The following is a 15,499-nucleotide window of genomic DNA, read 5'->3' on the forward strand; positions in this document are numbered from 1 at the left end:
GGTGCTAACCCAACATGTTAGAATTGCCAGTGAAGAAAAGTAAAGTTACCTTCAGGCTTTAGGAACCTCTCTTGCCAATGCTAAGAACTGCTTCAATTTTAGAAAAAGAAACTTCTGATTATCTTTGACACGTTTTAAAGGATTAGGAAAAAGATGAAAAGCAGCTTACGTCCATACCTCTCTGGTTCCGCCCGATCTCGTCTGATCTCGGAAGCTAAGCAGAGCAGGGCCTGGTTAGTACCTGGATGGAAGACCGCCTGGGAATCCCAGGTGCCGTAAGCTTTTTCACTTCTCTCTCTGAAAGCCGCCCAGCGCCGTAGATTGTACACCTACACAATTGTAAAAAAAAATTCACATTGTAGAAGAGATGCAATAGGAAGAAGATGAAAGGTGGCTTACGTCCATACCATCGTCAGGCCATTTGAGGTGGCGGGGACTGCAATGGCCATTCACCGATTGGCTGGGACTCCTGGGCGGGTCTTCTCTAGTCCATCCAATTTTCGGCATGGGATGTCACAGCCTTCTTTGCATACCCTTATTTAACCCACACAAAGATGCCAACGGCAGGCGTGTCATAATTCATTGACGCATTATAAAGGATTAGGAAAAAGATAAAAAGCAGCTTACGGCCATACCTCTCTGGTTCCGCCCGATCTCGTCTGATCTCGGAAGCTAAGCAGAGCAGGGCCTGGTTAGTACCTGGATGGAAGACCGCCTGGGAATCCCAGGTGCCGTAAGCTTTTTCACTTCTCTCTCCGAAAGCCGCCGAGCGCCGCAGATTGTACACCTGTTTTAACGTTGGATATGAAAGGAAATTAGACAATATTATCCAAAATGATTCCGTTTCATGATTGCTAAATTAGTGTTGGTCAACATTTACGATTGGCATACTGTTGTTTGTAATTTAGCCGTTGAAATACAGGTGCTAACCCAACATGTTAGAATTGCCAGTGAAGAAAAGTAAAGTTACCTTCAGGCTTTAGGAACCTCTCTTGCCAATGCATTGAACTGCTTCAATTTTAGAAAAAGAAACTTCTGATTATCTTTGACACGTTTTAAAGGATTAGGAAAAAGATGAAAAGCAGCTTACGTCCATACCTCTCTGGTTCCGCCCGATCTCGTCTGTTCTCGGAAGCTAAGCAGAGCAGGGCCTGGTTAGTACCTGGATGGAAGACCGCCTGGGAATCCCAGGTGCCGTAAGCTTTTTCACTTCTCTCACCGAAAGCCGCCGAGCGCCGCAGATTGTACACCTACAAATTACAAAAAGTATATCACATTGTTGAAGAGATGCATGTTTAGTGTTGTTTTAACGTTGGATATGAAAGGCAATTAGACAATATTATCCAAAATGATTCCGTTTCATGGTTGCTAAATTAGTGTTGATCAACATTTAACAATTGGCATACTTTTGTTTGTAATTTAGCCGTTGAAATACAGGTGCTAACCCAACATGTTAGAATTGCCAGTGAAGAAAAGTAAAGTTACCTTCAGGCTTTAGAAACCTCTCTTGCCAATCCTAAGAACTGCTTCAATTTTAGAAAAAGAAACTCTTCTGATTATCTTTGACGCATTATAAAGGATTAGGAAAAAGATAAAAAGCAGCTTACGGCCATACCTCTCTGGTTCCGCCCGATCTCGTCTGATCTCGGAAGCTAAGCAGAGCAGGGCCTGGTTAGTACCTGGATGGAAGACCGCCTGGGAATCCCAGGTGCCGTAAGCTTTTTCACTTCTCTCTGAAAGCTGCAGAGCGCCGCAGATTGTACACCTACAAATTACAAAAAGTATATCACATTGTTGAAGAGATGCATGTTTAGTGTTGTTTTAACGTTGGATATGAAAGGAAATTAGACAATATTATCCAAAATGATTCCGTTTCATGATTGCTAAATTGGTGTTGATCAACATTTTACGATTGGCATACTATTGTTTGTAATTTAGCCGTTGAAATACAGGTGCTAACCAAACATGTTAGATTTACCAGTGAAGAAAAGTAAAGTTACCTTCAGGTTTTAGGAACCTCTCTTGCCAATGCTAAGAACTGCTTCAATTTTAGAAAAAGAAACTTCTGATTATCTTTGACACGTTTTAAAGGATTAGGAAAAAGATAAAAAGCAGCTTACAGCCATACCTCTCTGGTTCCGCCCGATCTCGTCTGATCTCGGAAGCTAAGCAGAGCGGGGCCTGGTTAGTACCTGGATGGAAGACCGCCTGGGAATCCCAGGTGCCGTAAGCTTTTTCACTTCTCTCACCGAAAGCCGCCGAGCGCCGCAGATTGTACACCTACAAATTACAAAAAGTATATCACATTGTTGAAGAGATGCATGTTTAGTGTTGTTTTAACGTTGGATATGAAAGGCAATTAGACAATATTATCCAAAATGATTCCGTTTCATGGTTGCTAAATTAGTGTTGATCAACATTTAACAATTGGCATACTTTTGTTTGTAATTTAGCCGTTGAAATACAGGTGCTAACCCAACATGTTAGAATTGCCAGTGAAGAAAAGTAAAGTTACCTTCAGGCTTTAGGAACCTCTCTTGCCAATGCTAAGAACTGCTTCAATTTTAGAAAAAGAAACTTCTGATTATCTTTGACACGTTTTAAAGGATTAGGAAAAAGATAAAAAGCAGCTTACAGCCATACCTCTCTGGTTCCGCCCGATCTCGTCTGATCTCGGAAGCTAAGCAGAGCGGGGCCTGGTTAGTACCTGGATGGAAGACCGCCTGGGAATCCCAGGTGCCGTAAGCTTTTTCACTTCTCTCACCGAAAGCCGCCGAGCGCCGCAGATTGTACACCTACAAATTACAAAAAGTATATCACATTGTTGAAGAGATGCATGTTTAGTGTTGTTTTAACGTTGGATATGAAAGGCAATTAGACAATATTATCCAAAATGATTCCGTTTCATGGTTGCTAAATTAGTGTTGATCAACATTTAACAATTGGCATACTTTTGTTTGTAATTTAGCCGTTGAAATACAGGTGCTAACCCAACATGTTAGAATTGCCAGTGAAGAAAAGTAAAGTTACCTTCAGGTTTTAGAAACCTCTCTTGCCAATGCTAAGAACTGCTTCAATTTTAGAAAAAGAAACTTCTGATTATCTTTGACACGTTTTAAAGGATTAGGAAAAAGATGAAAAGCAGCTTACGGCCATACCTCTCTGGTTCCGCCCGATCTCGTCTGATCTCGGAAGCTAAGCAGAGCAGGGCCTGGTTAGTACCTGGATGGAAGACCGCCTGGGAATCCCAGGTGCCGTAAGCTTTTTAACTTCTCTCTCTGAAAGCCGCCCAGCGCCGTAGATTGTACACCTACACAATTGTAAAAAAAAATTCACATTGTAGAAGAGATGCAATAGGAAGAAGATGAAAGGTGGCTTACGTCCATACCATCGTCAGGCCATTTGAGGTGGCGGGGACTGCAATGGCCATTCACCGATTGGCTGGGACTCCTGGGCGGGTCTTCTCTAGTCCATCCAATTTTCGGCATGGGATGTCACAGCCTTCTTTGCATACCCTTATTTAACCCACACAAAGATGCCAACGGCAGGCGTGTCATAATTCATTGACGCATTATAAAGGATTAGGAAAAAGATAAAAAGCAGCTTACGGCCATACCTCTCTGGTTCCGCCCGATCTCGTCTGATCTCGGAAGCTAAGCAGAGCAGGGCCTGGTTAGTACCTGGATGGAAGACCGCCTGGGAATCCCAGGTGCCGTAAGCTTTTTCACTTCTCTCTCCGAAAGCCGCCGAGCGCCGCAGATTGTACACCTGTTTTAACGTTGGATATGAAAGGAAATTAGACAATATTATCCAAAATGATTCCGTTTCATGATTGCTAAATTAGTGTTGGTCAACATTTACGATTGGCATACTGTTGTTTGTAATTTAGCCGTTGAAATACAGGTGCTAACCCAACATGTTAGAATTGCCAGTGAAGAAAAGTAAAGTTACCTTCAGGCTTTAGGAACCTCTCTTGCCAATGCTAAGAACTGCTTCAATTTTAGAAAAAGAAACTTCTGATTATCTTTGACACGTTTTAAAGGATTAGGAAAAAGATGAAAAGCAGCTTACGTCCATACCTCTCTGGTTCCGCCCGATCTCGTCTGATCTCGGAAGCTAAGCAGAGCAGGGCCTGGTTAGTACCTGGATGGAAGACCGCCTGGGAATCCCAGGTGCCGTAAGCTTTTTCACTTCTCTCTCTGAAAGCCGCCCAGCGCCGTAGATTGTACACCTACACAATTGTAAAAAAAAATTCACATTGTAGAAGAGATGCAATAGGAAGAAGATGAAAGGTGGCTTACGTCCATACCATCGTCAGGCCATTTGAGGTGGCGGGGACTGCAATGGCCATTCACCGATTGGCTGGGACTCCTGGGCGGGTCTTCTCTAGTCCATCCAATTTTCGGCATGGGATGTCACAGCCTTCTTTGCATACCCTTATTTAACCCACACAAAGATGCCAACGGCAGGCGTGTCATAATTCATTGACGCATTATAAAGGATTAGGAAAAAGATAAAAAGCAGCTTACGGCCATACCTCTCTGGTTCCGCCCGATCTCGTCTGATCTCGGAAGCTAAGCAGAGCAGGGCCTGGTTAGTACCTGGATGGAAGACCGCCTGGGAATCCCAGGTGCCGTAAGCTTTTTCACTTCTCTCTCCGAAAGCCGCCGAGCGCCGCAGATTGTACACCTGTTTTAACGTTGGATATGAAAGGAAATTAGACAATATTATCCAAAATGATTCCGTTTCATGATTGCTAAATTAGTGTTGGTCAACATTTACGATTGGCATACTGTTGTTTGTAATTTAGCCGTTGAAATACAGGTGCTAACCCAACATGTTAGAATTGCCAGTGAAGAAAAGTAAAGTTACCTTCAGGCTTTAGGAACCTCTCTTGCCAATGCATTGAACTGCTTCAATTTTAGAAAAAGAAACTTCTGATTATCTTTGACACGTTTTAAAGGATTAGGAAAAAGATAAAAAGCAGCTTACAGCCATACCTCTCTGGTTCCGCCCGATCTCGTCTGTTCTCGGAAGCTAAGCAGAGCAGGGCCTGGTTAGTACCTGGATGGAAGACCGCCTGGGAATCCCAGGTGCCGTAAGCTTTTTCACTTCTCTCACCGAAAGCCGCCGAGCGCCGCAGATTGTACACCTACAAATTACAAAAAGTATATCACATTGTTGAAGAGATGCATGTTTAGTGTTGTTTTAACGTTGGATATGAAAGGCAATTAGACAATATTATCCAAAATGATTCCGTTTCATGGTTGCTAAATTAGTGTTGATCAACATTTAACAATTGGCATACTTTTGTTTGTAATTTAGCCGTTGAAATACAGGTGCTAACCCAACATGTTAGAATTGCCAGTGAAGAAAAGTAAAGTTACCTTCAGGCTTTAGAAACCTCTCTTGCCAATCCTAAGAACTGCTTCAATTTTAGAAAAAGAAACTCTTCTGATTATCTTTGACGCATTATAAAGGATTAGGAAAAAGATAAAAAGCAGCTTACGGCCATACCTCTCTGGTTCCGCCCGATCTCGTCTGATCTCGGAAGCTAAGCAGAGCAGGGCCTGGTTAGTACCTGGATGGAAGACCGCCTGGGAATCCCAGGTGCCGTAAGCTTTTTCACTTCTCTCTCCGAAAGCCGCCGAGCGCCGCAGATTGTACACCTGTTTTAACGTTGGATATGAAAGGAAATTAGACAATATTATCCAAAATGATTCCGTTTCATGATTGCTAAATTAGTGTTGGTCAACATTTACGATTGGCATACTGTTGTTTGTAATTTAGCCGTTGAAATACAGGTGCTAACCCAACATGTTAGAATTGCCAGTGAAGAAAAGTAAAGTTACCTTCAGGCTTTAGGAACCTCTCTTGCCAATGCTAAGAACTGCTTCAATTTTAGAAAAAGAAACTTCTGATTATCTTTGACACGTTTTAAAGGATTAGGAAAAAGATGAAAAGCAGCTTACGTCCATACCTCTCTGGTTCCGCCCGATCTCGTCTGATCTCGGAAGCTAAGCAGAGCAGGGCCTGGTTAGTACCTGGATGGAAGACCGCCTGGGAATCCCAGGTGCCGTAAGCTTTTTCACTTCTCTCTCTGAAAGCCGCCCAGCGCCGTAGATTGTACACCTACACAATTGTAAAAAAAAATTCACATTGTAGAAGAGATGCAATAGGAAGAAGATGAAAGGTGGCTTACGTCCATACCATCGTCAGGCCATTTGAGGTGGCGGGGACTGCAATGGCCATTCACCGATTGGCTGGGACTCCTGGGCGGGTCTTCTCTAGTCCATCCAATTTTCGGCATGGGATGTCACAGCCTTCTTTGCATACCCTTATTTAACCCACACAAAGATGCCAACGGCAGGCGTGTCATAATTCATTGACGCATTATAAAGGATTAGGAAAAAGATAAAAAGCAGCTTACGGCCATACCTCTCTGGTTCCGCCCGATCTCGTCTGATCTCGGAAGCTAAGCAGAGCAGGGCCTGGTTAGTACCTGGATGGAAGACCGCCTGGGAATCCCAGGTGCCGTAAGCTTTTTCACTTCTCTCTCCGAAAGCCGCCGAGCGCCGCAGATTGTACACCTGTTTTAACGTTGGATATGAAAGGAAATTAGACAATATTATCCAAAATGATTCCGTTTCATGATTGCTAAATTAGTGTTGGTCAACATTTACGATTGGCATACTGTTGTTTGTAATTTAGCCGTTGAAATACAGGTGCTAACCCAACATGTTAGAATTGCCAGTGAAGAAAAGTAAAGTTACCTTCAGGCTTTAGGAACCTCTCTTGCCAATGCATTGAACTGCTTCAATTTTAGAAAAAGAAACTTCTGATTATCTTTGACACGTTTTAAAGGATTAGGAAAAAGATGAAAAGCAGCTTACGTCCATACCTCTCTGGTTCCGCCCGATCTCGTCTGTTCTCGGAAGCTAAGCAGAGCAGGGCCTGGTTAGTACCTGGATGGAAGACCGCCTGGGAATCCCAGGTGCCGTAAGCTTTTTCACTTCTCTCACCGAAAGCCGCCGAGCGCCGCAGATTGTACACCTACAAATTACAAAAAGTATATCACATTGTTGAAGAGATGCATGTTTAGTGTTGTTTTAACGTTGGATATGAAAGGCAATTAGACAATATTATCCAAAATGATTCCGTTTCATGGTTGCTAAATTAGTGTTGATCAACATTTAACAATTGGCATACTTTTGTTTGTAATTTAGCCGTTGAAATACAGGTGCTAACCCAACATGTTAGAATTGCCAGTGAAGAAAAGTAAAGTTACCTTCAGGCTTTAGAAACCTCTCTTGCCAATCCTAAGAACTGCTTCAATTTTAGAAAAAGAAACTCTTCTGATTATCTTTGACGCATTATAAAGGATTAGGAAAAAGATAAAAAGCAGCTTACGGCCATACCTCTCTGGTTCCGCCCGATCTCGTCTGATCTCGGAAGCTAAGCAGAGCAGGGCCTGGTTAGTACCTGGATGGAAGACCGCCTGGGAATCCCAGGTGCCGTAAGCTTTTTCACTTCTCTCTGAAAGCTGCAGAGCGCCGCAGATTGTACACCTACAAATTACAAAAAGTATATCACATTGTTGAAGAGATGCATGTTTAGTGTTGTTTTAACGTTGGATATGAAAGGAAATTAGACAATATTATCCAAAATGATTCCGTTTCATGATTGCTAAATTGGTGTTGATCAACATTTTACGATTGGCATACTATTGTTTGTAATTTAGCCGTTGAAATACAGGTGCTAACCAAACATGTTAGATTTACCAGTGAAGAAAAGTAAAGTTACCTTCAGGTTTTAGGAACCTCTCTTGCCAATGCTAAGAACTGCTTCAATTTTAGAAAAAGAAACTTCTGATTATCTTTGACACGTTTTAAAGGATTAGGAAAAAGATAAAAAGCAGCTTACAGCCATACCTCTCTGGTTCCGCCCGATCTCGTCTGATCTCGGAAGCTAAGCAGAGCGGGGCCTGGTTAGTACCTGGATGGAAGACCGCCTGGGAATCCCAGGTGCCGTAAGCTTTTTCACTTCTCTCACCGAAAGCCGCCGAGCGCCGCAGATTGTACACCTACAAATTACAAAAAGTATATCACATTGTTGAAGAGATGCATGTTTAGTGTTGTTTTAACGTTGGATATGAAAGGCAATTAGACAATATTATCCAAAATGATTCCGTTTCATGGTTGCTAAATTAGTGTTGATCAACATTTAACAATTGGCATACTTTTGTTTGTAATTTAGCCGTTGAAATACAGGTGCTAACCCAACATGTTAGAATTGCCAGTGAAGAAAAGTAAAGTTACCTTCAGGCTTTAGGAACCTCTCTTGCCAATGCTAAGAACTGCTTCAATTTTAGAAAAAGAAACTTCTGATTATCTTTGACACGTTTTAAAGGATTAGGAAAAAGATAAAAAGCAGCTTACAGCCATACCTCTCTGGTTCCGCCCGATCTCGTCTGATCTCGGAAGCTAAGCAGAGCGGGGCCTGGTTAGTACCTGGATGGAAGACCGCCTGGGAATCCCAGGTGCCGTAAGCTTTTTCACTTCTCTCACCGAAAGCCGCCGAGCGCCGCAGATTGTACACCTACAAATTACAAAAAGTATATCACATTGTTGAAGAGATGCATGTTTAGTGTTGTTTTAACGTTGGATATGAAAGGCAATTAGACAATATTATCCAAAATGATTCCGTTTCATGGTTGCTAAATTAGTGTTGATCAACATTTAACAATTGGCATACTTTTGTTTGTAATTTAGCCGTTGAAATACAGGTGCTAACCCAACATGTTAGAATTGCCAGTGAAGAAAAGTAAAGTTACCTTCAGGTTTTAGAAACCTCTCTTGCCAATGCTAAGAACTGCTTCAATTTTAGAAAAAGAAACTTCTGATTATCTTTGACACGTTTTAAAGGATTAGGAAAAAGATGAAAAGCAGCTTACGGCCATACCTCTCTGGTTCCGCCCGATCTCGTCTGATCTCGGAAGCTAAGCAGAGCAGGGCCTGGTTAGTACCTGGATGGAAGACCGCCTGGGAATCCCAGGTGCCGTAAGCTTTTTAACTTCTCTCTCTGAAAGCCGCCCAGCGCCGTAGATTGTACACCTACACAATTGTAAAAAAAAATTCACATTGTAGAAGAGATGCAATAGGAAGAAGATGAAAGGTGGCTTACGTCCATACCATCGTCAGGCCATTTGAGGTGGCGGGGACTGCAATGGCCATTCACCGATTGGCTGGGACTCCTGGGCGGGTCTTCTCTAGTCCATCCAATTTTCGGCATGGGATGTCACAGCCTTCTTTGCATACCCTTATTTAACCCACACAAAGATGCCAACGGCAGGCGTGTCATAATTCATTGACGCATTATAAAGGATTAGGAAAAAGATAAAAAGCAGCTTACGGCCATACCTCTCTGGTTCCGCCCGATCTCGTCTGATCTCGGAAGCTAAGCAGAGCAGGGCCTGGTTAGTACCTGGATGGAAGACCGCCTGGGAATCCCAGGTGCCGTAAGCTTTTTCACTTCTCTCTCCGAAAGCCGCCGAGCGCCGCAGATTGTACACCTGTTTTAACGTTGGATATGAAAGGAAATTAGACAATATTATCCAAAATGATTCCGTTTCATGATTGCTAAATTAGTGTTGGTCAACATTTACGATTGGCATACTGTTGTTTGTAATTTAGCCGTTGAAATACAGGTGCTAACCCAACATGTTAGAATTGCCAGTGAAGAAAAGTAAAGTTACCTTCAGGCTTTAGGAACCTCTCTTGCCAATGCTAAGAACTGCTTCAATTTTAGAAAAAGAAACTTCTGATTATCTTTGACACGTTTTAAAGGATTAGGAAAAAGATGAAAAGCAGCTTACGTCCATACCTCTCTGGTTCCGCCCGATCTCGTCTGTTCTCGGAAGCTAAGCAGAGCAGGGCCTGGTTAGTACCTGGATGGAAGACCGCCTGGGAATCCCAGGTGCCGTAAGCTTTTTCACTTCTCTCACCGAAAGCCGCCGAGCGCCGCAGATTGTACACCTACAAATTACAAAAAGTATATCACATTGTTGAAGAGATGCATGTTTAGTGTTGTTTTAACGTTGGATATGAAAGGCAATTAGACAATATTATCCAAAATGATTCCGTTTCATGGTTGCTAAATTAGTGTTGATCAACATTTAACAATTGGCATACTTTTGTTTGTAATTTAGCCGTTGAAATACAGGTGCTAACCCAACATGTTAGAATTGCCAGTGAAGAAAAGTAAAGTTACCTTCAGGCTTTAGAAACCTCTCTTGCCAATCCTAAGAACTGCTTCAATTTTAGAAAAAGAAACTCTTCTGATTATCTTTGACGCATTATAAAGGATTAGGAAAAAGATAAAAAGCAGCTTACGGCCATACCTCTCTGGTTCCGCCCGATCTCGTCTGATCTCGGAAGCTAAGCAGAGCAGGGCCTGGTTAGTACCTGGATGGAAGACCGCCTGGGAATCCCAGGTGCCGTAAGCTTTTTCACTTCTCTCTCCGAAAGCCGCCGAGCGCCGCAGATTGTACACCTGTTTTAACGTTGGATATGAAAGGAAATTAGACAATATTATCCAAAATGATTCCGTTTCATGATTGCTAAATTAGTGTTGGTCAACATTTACGATTGGCATACTGTTGTTTGTAATTTAGCCGTTGAAATACAGGTGCTAACCCAACATGTTAGAATTGCCAGTGAAGAAAAGTAAAGTTACCTTCAGGCTTTAGGAACCTCTCTTGCCAATGCTAAGAACTGCTTCAATTTTAGAAAAAGAAACTTCTGATTATCTTTGACACGTTTTAAAGGATTAGGAAAAAGATGAAAAGCAGCTTACGTCCATACCTCTCTGGTTCCGCCCGATCTCGTCTGATCTCGGAAGCTAAGCAGAGCAGGGCCTGGTTAGTACCTGGATGGAAGACCGCCTGGGAATCCCAGGTGCCGTAAGCTTTTTCACTTCTCTCTCTGAAAGCCGCCCAGCGCCGTAGATTGTACACCTACACAATTGTAAAAAAAAATTCACATTGTAGAAGAGATGCAATAGGAAGAAGATGAAAGGTGGCTTACGTCCATACCATCGTCAGGCCATTTGAGGTGGCGGGGACTGCAATGGCCATTCACCGATTGGCTGGGACTCCTGGGCGGGTCTTCTCTAGTCCATCCAATTTTCGGCATGGGATGTCACAGCCTTCTTTGCATACCCTTATTTAACCCACACAAAGATGCCAACGGCAGGCGTGTCATAATTCATTGACGCATTATAAAGGATTAGGAAAAAGATAAAAAGCAGCTTACGGCCATACCTCTCTGGTTCCGCCCGATCTCGTCTGATCTCGGAAGCTAAGCAGAGCAGGGCCTGGTTAGTACCTGGATGGAAGACCGCCTGGGAATCCCAGGTGCCGTAAGCTTTTTCACTTCTCTCTCCGAAAGCCGCCGAGCGCCGCAGATTGTACACCTGTTTTAACGTTGGATATGAAAGGAAATTAGACAATATTATCCAAAATGATTCCGTTTCATGATTGCTAAATTAGTGTTGGTCAACATTTACGATTGGCATACTGTTGTTTGTAATTTAGCCGTTGAAATACAGGTGCTAACCCAACATGTTAGAATTGCCAGTGAAGAAAAGTAAAGTTACCTTCAGGCTTTAGGAACCTCTCTTGCCAATGCATTGAACTGCTTCAATTTTAGAAAAAGAAACTTCTGATTATCTTTGACACGTTTTAAAGGATTAGGAAAAAGATGAAAAGCAGCTTACGTCCATACCTCTCTGGTTCCGCCCGATCTCGTCTGTTCTCGGAAGCTAAGCAGAGCAGGGCCTGGTTAGTACCTGGATGGAAGACCGCCTGGGAATCCCAGGTGCCGTAAGCTTTTTCACTTCTCTCACCGAAAGCCGCCGAGCGCCGCAGATTGTACACCTACAAATTACAAAAAGTATATCACATTGTTGAAGAGATGCATGTTTAGTGTTGTTTTAACGTTGGATATGAAAGGCAATTAGACAATATTATCCAAAATGATTCCGTTTCATGGTTGCTAAATTAGTGTTGATCAACATTTAACAATTGGCATACTTTTGTTTGTAATTTAGCCGTTGAAATACAGGTGCTAACCCAACATGTTAGAATTGCCAGTGAAGAAAAGTAAAGTTACCTTCAGGCTTTAGAAACCTCTCTTGCCAATCCTAAGAACTGCTTCAATTTTAGAAAAAGAAACTCTTCTGATTATCTTTGACGCATTATAAAGGATTAGGAAAAAGATAAAAAGCAGCTTACGGCCATACCTCTCTGGTTCCGCCCGATCTCGTCTGATCTCGGAAGCTAAGCAGAGCAGGGCCTGGTTAGTACCTGGATGGAAGACCGCCTGGGAATCCCAGGTGCCGTAAGCTTTTTCACTTCTCTCTGAAAGCTGCAGAGCGCCGCAGATTGTACACCTACAAATTACAAAAAGTATATCACATTGTTGAAGAGATGCATGTTTAGTGTTGTTTTAACGTTGGATATGAAAGGAAATTAGACAATATTATCCAAAATGATTCCGTTTCATGATTGCTAAATTGGTGTTGATCAACATTTTACGATTGGCATACTATTGTTTGTAATTTAGCCGTTGAAATACAGGTGCTAACCAAACATGTTAGATTTACCAGTGAAGAAAAGTAAAGTTACCTTCAGGTTTTAGGAACCTCTCTTGCCAATGCTAAGAACTGCTTCAATTTTAGAAAAAGAAACTTCTGATTATCTTTGACACGTTTTAAAGGATTAGGAAAAAGATAAAAAGCAGCTTACAGCCATACCTCTCTGGTTCCGCCCGATCTCGTCTGATCTCGGAAGCTAAGCAGAGCGGGGCCTGGTTAGTACCTGGATGGAAGACCGCCTGGGAATCCCAGGTGCCGTAAGCTTTTTCACTTCTCTCACCGAAAGCCGCCGAGCGCCGCAGATTGTACACCTACAAATTACAAAAAGTATATCACATTGTTGAAGAGATGCATGTTTAGTGTTGTTTTAACGTTGGATATGAAAGGCAATTAGACAATATTATCCAAAATGATTCCGTTTCATGGTTGCTAAATTAGTGTTGATCAACATTTAACAATTGGCATACTTTTGTTTGTAATTTAGCCGTTGAAATACAGGTGCTAACCCAACATGTTAGAATTGCCAGTGAAGAAAAGTAAAGTTACCTTCAGGCTTTAGGAACCTCTCTTGCCAATGCTAAGAACTGCTTCAATTTTAGAAAAAGAAACTTCTGATTATCTTTGACACGTTTTAAAGGATTAGGAAAAAGATAAAAAGCAGCTTACAGCCATACCTCTCTGGTTCCGCCCGATCTCGTCTGATCTCGGAAGCTAAGCAGAGCGGGGCCTGGTTAGTACCTGGATGGAAGACCGCCTGGGAATCCCAGGTGCCGTAAGCTTTTTCACTTCTCTCACCGAAAGCCGCCGAGCGCCGCAGATTGTACACCTACAAATTACAAAAAGTATATCACATTGTTGAAGAGATGCATGTTTAGTGTTGTTTTAACGTTGGATATGAAAGGCAATTAGACAATATTATCCAAAATGATTCCGTTTCATGGTTGCTAAATTAGTGTTGATCAACATTTAACAATTGGCATACTTTTGTTTGTAATTTAGCCGTTGAAATACAGGTGCTAACCCAACATGTTAGAATTGCCAGTGAAGAAAAGTAAAGTTACCTTCAGGTTTTAGAAACCTCTCTTGCCAATGCTAAGAACTGCTTCAATTTTAGAAAAAGAAACTTCTGATTATCTTTGACACGTTTTAAAGGATTAGGAAAAAGATGAAAAGCAGCTTACGGCCATACCTCTCTGGTTCCGCCCGATCTCGTCTGATCTCGGAAGCTAAGCAGAGCAGGGCCTGGTTAGTACCTGGATGGAAGACCGCCTGGGAATCCCAGGTGCCGTAAGCTTTTTAACTTCTCTCTCTGAAAGCCGCCCAGCGCCGTAGATTGTACACCTACACAATTGTAAAAAAAAATTCACATTGTAGAAGAGATGCAATAGGAAGAAGATGAAAGGTGGCTTACGTCCATACCATCGTCAGGCCATTTGAGGTGGCGGGGACTGCAATGGCCATTCACCGATTGGCTGGGACTCCTGGGCGGGTCTTCTCTAGTCCATCCAATTTTCGGCATGGGATGTCACAGCCTTCTTTGCATACCCTTATTTAACCCACACAAAGATGCCAACGGCAGGCGTGTCATAATTCATTGACGCATTATAAAGGATTAGGAAAAAGATAAAAAGCAGCTTACGGCCATACCTCTCTGGTTCCGCCCGATCTCGTCTGATCTCGGAAGCTAAGCAGAGCAGGGCCTGGTTAGTACCTGGATGGAAGACCGCCTGGGAATCCCAGGTGCCGTAAGCTTTTTCACTTCTCTCTCCGAAAGCCGCCGAGCGCCGCAGATTGTACACCTGTTTTAACGTTGGATATGAAAGGAAATTAGACAATATTATCCAAAATGATTCCGTTTCATGATTGCTAAATTAGTGTTGGTCAACATTTACCATTGGCATACTGTTGTTTGTAATTTAGCCGTTGAAATACAGGTGCTAACCCAACATGTTAGAATTGCCAGTGAAGAAAAGTAAAGTTACCTTCAGGCTTTAGGAACCTCTCTTGCCAATGCTAAGAACTGCTTCAATTTTAGAAAAAGAAACTTCTGATTATCTTTGACACGTTTTAAAGGATTAGGAAAAAGATGAAAAGCAGCTTACGGCCATACCTCTCTGGTTCCGCCCGATCTCGTCTGATCTCGGAAGCTAAGCAGAGCAGGGCCTGGTTAGTACCTGGATGGAAGACCGCTTGGGAATCCCAGGTGCCGTAAGCTTTTTAACTTCTCTCTCTGAAAGCCGCCCAGCGCCGTAGATTGTACACCTACACAATTGTAAAAAAAAATTCACATTGTAGAAGAGATGCAATAGGAAGAAGATGAAAGGTGGCTTACGTCCATACCATCGTCAGGCCATTTGAGGTGGCGGGGACTGCAATGGCCATTCACCGATTGGCTGGGACTCCTGGGCGGGTCTTCTCTAGTCCATCCAATTTTCGGCATGGGATGTCACAGCCTTCTTTGCATACCCTTATTTAACCCACACAAAGATGCCAACGGCAGGCGTGTCATAATTCATTGACGCATTATAAAGGATTAGGAAAAAGATAAAAAGCAGCTTACGGCCATACCTCTCTGGTTCCGCCCGATCTCGTCTGATCTCGGAAGCTAAGCAGAGCAGGGCCTGGTTAGTACCTGGATGGAAGACCGCCTGGGAATCCCAGGTGCCGTAAGCTTTTTCACTTCTCTCTCCGAAAGCCGCCGAGCGCCGCAGATTGTACACCTGTTTTAACGTTGGATATGAAAGGAAATTAGACAATATTATCCAAAATGATTCCGTTTCATGATTGCTAAATTAGTGTTGGTCAACATTTACCATTGGCATACTGTTGTTTGTAATTTAGCCGT

The 15,499-nt window shown here is 42.7% G+C and overlaps 32 non-coding genes across 32 annotated transcripts; all 32 read left to right on the top strand.

Moving 5' to 3' along the window:
• Positions 1-163: 163 nt before the first annotated feature.
• Positions 164-282, top strand: LOC134121847 (5S ribosomal RNA). Its single transcript, XR_009953388.1, has one exon. It is a non-coding gene; the product is annotated as a 5S ribosomal RNA (ribosomal RNA).
• A 339-nt stretch (positions 283-621) lies between these two features.
• On the top strand, positions 622-740 carry LOC134121263 (5S ribosomal RNA). Its single transcript, XR_009952805.1, has one exon. It is a non-coding gene; the product is annotated as a 5S ribosomal RNA (ribosomal RNA).
• A 344-nt stretch (positions 741-1,084) lies between these two features.
• LOC134122271 (5S ribosomal RNA) lies at positions 1,085-1,203 on the top strand. The gene has a single exon (XR_009953811.1). It is a non-coding gene; the product is annotated as a 5S ribosomal RNA (ribosomal RNA).
• A 398-nt stretch (positions 1,204-1,601) lies between these two features.
• LOC134121264 (5S ribosomal RNA) lies at positions 1,602-1,720 on the top strand. The gene has a single exon (XR_009952806.1). It is a non-coding gene; the product is annotated as a 5S ribosomal RNA (ribosomal RNA).
• A 394-nt stretch (positions 1,721-2,114) lies between these two features.
• LOC134122032 (5S ribosomal RNA) lies at positions 2,115-2,233 on the top strand. Its single transcript, XR_009953573.1, has one exon. It is a non-coding gene; the product is annotated as a 5S ribosomal RNA (ribosomal RNA).
• Positions 2,234-2,629: 396 nt separating this feature from the next.
• Positions 2,630-2,748, top strand: LOC134122033 (5S ribosomal RNA). Its single transcript, XR_009953574.1, has one exon. It is a non-coding gene; the product is annotated as a 5S ribosomal RNA (ribosomal RNA).
• A 396-nt stretch (positions 2,749-3,144) lies between these two features.
• On the top strand, positions 3,145-3,263 carry LOC134121265 (5S ribosomal RNA). The gene has a single exon (XR_009952807.1). It is a non-coding gene; the product is annotated as a 5S ribosomal RNA (ribosomal RNA).
• A 339-nt stretch (positions 3,264-3,602) lies between these two features.
• On the top strand, positions 3,603-3,721 carry LOC134121266 (5S ribosomal RNA). Its single transcript, XR_009952808.1, has one exon. It is a non-coding gene; the product is annotated as a 5S ribosomal RNA (ribosomal RNA).
• A 344-nt stretch (positions 3,722-4,065) lies between these two features.
• LOC134121848 (5S ribosomal RNA) lies at positions 4,066-4,184 on the top strand. Its single transcript, XR_009953389.1, has one exon. It is a non-coding gene; the product is annotated as a 5S ribosomal RNA (ribosomal RNA).
• A 339-nt stretch (positions 4,185-4,523) lies between these two features.
• Positions 4,524-4,642, top strand: LOC134121268 (5S ribosomal RNA). The gene has a single exon (XR_009952810.1). It is a non-coding gene; the product is annotated as a 5S ribosomal RNA (ribosomal RNA).
• Positions 4,643-4,986: 344 nt separating this feature from the next.
• On the top strand, positions 4,987-5,105 carry LOC134122294 (5S ribosomal RNA). Its single transcript, XR_009953834.1, has one exon. It is a non-coding gene; the product is annotated as a 5S ribosomal RNA (ribosomal RNA).
• Positions 5,106-5,503: 398 nt separating this feature from the next.
• LOC134121269 (5S ribosomal RNA) lies at positions 5,504-5,622 on the top strand. The gene has a single exon (XR_009952811.1). It is a non-coding gene; the product is annotated as a 5S ribosomal RNA (ribosomal RNA).
• A 344-nt stretch (positions 5,623-5,966) lies between these two features.
• On the top strand, positions 5,967-6,085 carry LOC134121849 (5S ribosomal RNA). The gene has a single exon (XR_009953390.1). It is a non-coding gene; the product is annotated as a 5S ribosomal RNA (ribosomal RNA).
• A 339-nt stretch (positions 6,086-6,424) lies between these two features.
• LOC134121270 (5S ribosomal RNA) lies at positions 6,425-6,543 on the top strand. The gene has a single exon (XR_009952812.1). It is a non-coding gene; the product is annotated as a 5S ribosomal RNA (ribosomal RNA).
• A 344-nt stretch (positions 6,544-6,887) lies between these two features.
• LOC134122272 (5S ribosomal RNA) lies at positions 6,888-7,006 on the top strand. Its single transcript, XR_009953812.1, has one exon. It is a non-coding gene; the product is annotated as a 5S ribosomal RNA (ribosomal RNA).
• Positions 7,007-7,404: 398 nt separating this feature from the next.
• On the top strand, positions 7,405-7,523 carry LOC134121271 (5S ribosomal RNA). Its single transcript, XR_009952813.1, has one exon. It is a non-coding gene; the product is annotated as a 5S ribosomal RNA (ribosomal RNA).
• A 394-nt stretch (positions 7,524-7,917) lies between these two features.
• Positions 7,918-8,036, top strand: LOC134122034 (5S ribosomal RNA). The gene has a single exon (XR_009953575.1). It is a non-coding gene; the product is annotated as a 5S ribosomal RNA (ribosomal RNA).
• A 396-nt stretch (positions 8,037-8,432) lies between these two features.
• Positions 8,433-8,551, top strand: LOC134122036 (5S ribosomal RNA). The gene has a single exon (XR_009953577.1). It is a non-coding gene; the product is annotated as a 5S ribosomal RNA (ribosomal RNA).
• A 396-nt stretch (positions 8,552-8,947) lies between these two features.
• LOC134121272 (5S ribosomal RNA) lies at positions 8,948-9,066 on the top strand. The gene has a single exon (XR_009952814.1). It is a non-coding gene; the product is annotated as a 5S ribosomal RNA (ribosomal RNA).
• Positions 9,067-9,405: 339 nt separating this feature from the next.
• On the top strand, positions 9,406-9,524 carry LOC134121273 (5S ribosomal RNA). The gene has a single exon (XR_009952815.1). It is a non-coding gene; the product is annotated as a 5S ribosomal RNA (ribosomal RNA).
• A 344-nt stretch (positions 9,525-9,868) lies between these two features.
• Positions 9,869-9,987, top strand: LOC134122273 (5S ribosomal RNA). Its single transcript, XR_009953813.1, has one exon. It is a non-coding gene; the product is annotated as a 5S ribosomal RNA (ribosomal RNA).
• A 398-nt stretch (positions 9,988-10,385) lies between these two features.
• Positions 10,386-10,504, top strand: LOC134121274 (5S ribosomal RNA). The gene has a single exon (XR_009952816.1). It is a non-coding gene; the product is annotated as a 5S ribosomal RNA (ribosomal RNA).
• Positions 10,505-10,848: 344 nt separating this feature from the next.
• On the top strand, positions 10,849-10,967 carry LOC134121850 (5S ribosomal RNA). Its single transcript, XR_009953391.1, has one exon. It is a non-coding gene; the product is annotated as a 5S ribosomal RNA (ribosomal RNA).
• A 339-nt stretch (positions 10,968-11,306) lies between these two features.
• Positions 11,307-11,425, top strand: LOC134121275 (5S ribosomal RNA). Its single transcript, XR_009952817.1, has one exon. It is a non-coding gene; the product is annotated as a 5S ribosomal RNA (ribosomal RNA).
• Positions 11,426-11,769: 344 nt separating this feature from the next.
• LOC134122274 (5S ribosomal RNA) lies at positions 11,770-11,888 on the top strand. Its single transcript, XR_009953814.1, has one exon. It is a non-coding gene; the product is annotated as a 5S ribosomal RNA (ribosomal RNA).
• A 398-nt stretch (positions 11,889-12,286) lies between these two features.
• Positions 12,287-12,405, top strand: LOC134121276 (5S ribosomal RNA). Its single transcript, XR_009952818.1, has one exon. It is a non-coding gene; the product is annotated as a 5S ribosomal RNA (ribosomal RNA).
• Positions 12,406-12,799: 394 nt separating this feature from the next.
• Positions 12,800-12,918, top strand: LOC134122037 (5S ribosomal RNA). Its single transcript, XR_009953578.1, has one exon. It is a non-coding gene; the product is annotated as a 5S ribosomal RNA (ribosomal RNA).
• Positions 12,919-13,314: 396 nt separating this feature from the next.
• On the top strand, positions 13,315-13,433 carry LOC134122038 (5S ribosomal RNA). The gene has a single exon (XR_009953579.1). It is a non-coding gene; the product is annotated as a 5S ribosomal RNA (ribosomal RNA).
• Positions 13,434-13,829: 396 nt separating this feature from the next.
• On the top strand, positions 13,830-13,948 carry LOC134121277 (5S ribosomal RNA). The gene has a single exon (XR_009952819.1). It is a non-coding gene; the product is annotated as a 5S ribosomal RNA (ribosomal RNA).
• Positions 13,949-14,287: 339 nt separating this feature from the next.
• LOC134121279 (5S ribosomal RNA) lies at positions 14,288-14,406 on the top strand. Its single transcript, XR_009952821.1, has one exon. It is a non-coding gene; the product is annotated as a 5S ribosomal RNA (ribosomal RNA).
• A 344-nt stretch (positions 14,407-14,750) lies between these two features.
• Positions 14,751-14,869, top strand: LOC134121449 (5S ribosomal RNA). Its single transcript, XR_009952990.1, has one exon. It is a non-coding gene; the product is annotated as a 5S ribosomal RNA (ribosomal RNA).
• Positions 14,870-15,208: 339 nt separating this feature from the next.
• LOC134121280 (5S ribosomal RNA) lies at positions 15,209-15,327 on the top strand. Its single transcript, XR_009952822.1, has one exon. It is a non-coding gene; the product is annotated as a 5S ribosomal RNA (ribosomal RNA).
• Positions 15,328-15,499: the final 172 nt, after the last annotated feature.

This window comes from Pungitius pungitius, unplaced genomic scaffold (genome assembly GCF_949316345.1).
Source record: "Pungitius pungitius unplaced genomic scaffold, fPunPun2.1 scaffold_28, whole genome shotgun sequence".
Classification (NCBI taxonomy): Eukaryota; Metazoa; Chordata; class Actinopteri; order Perciformes; family Gasterosteidae; genus Pungitius; species Pungitius pungitius.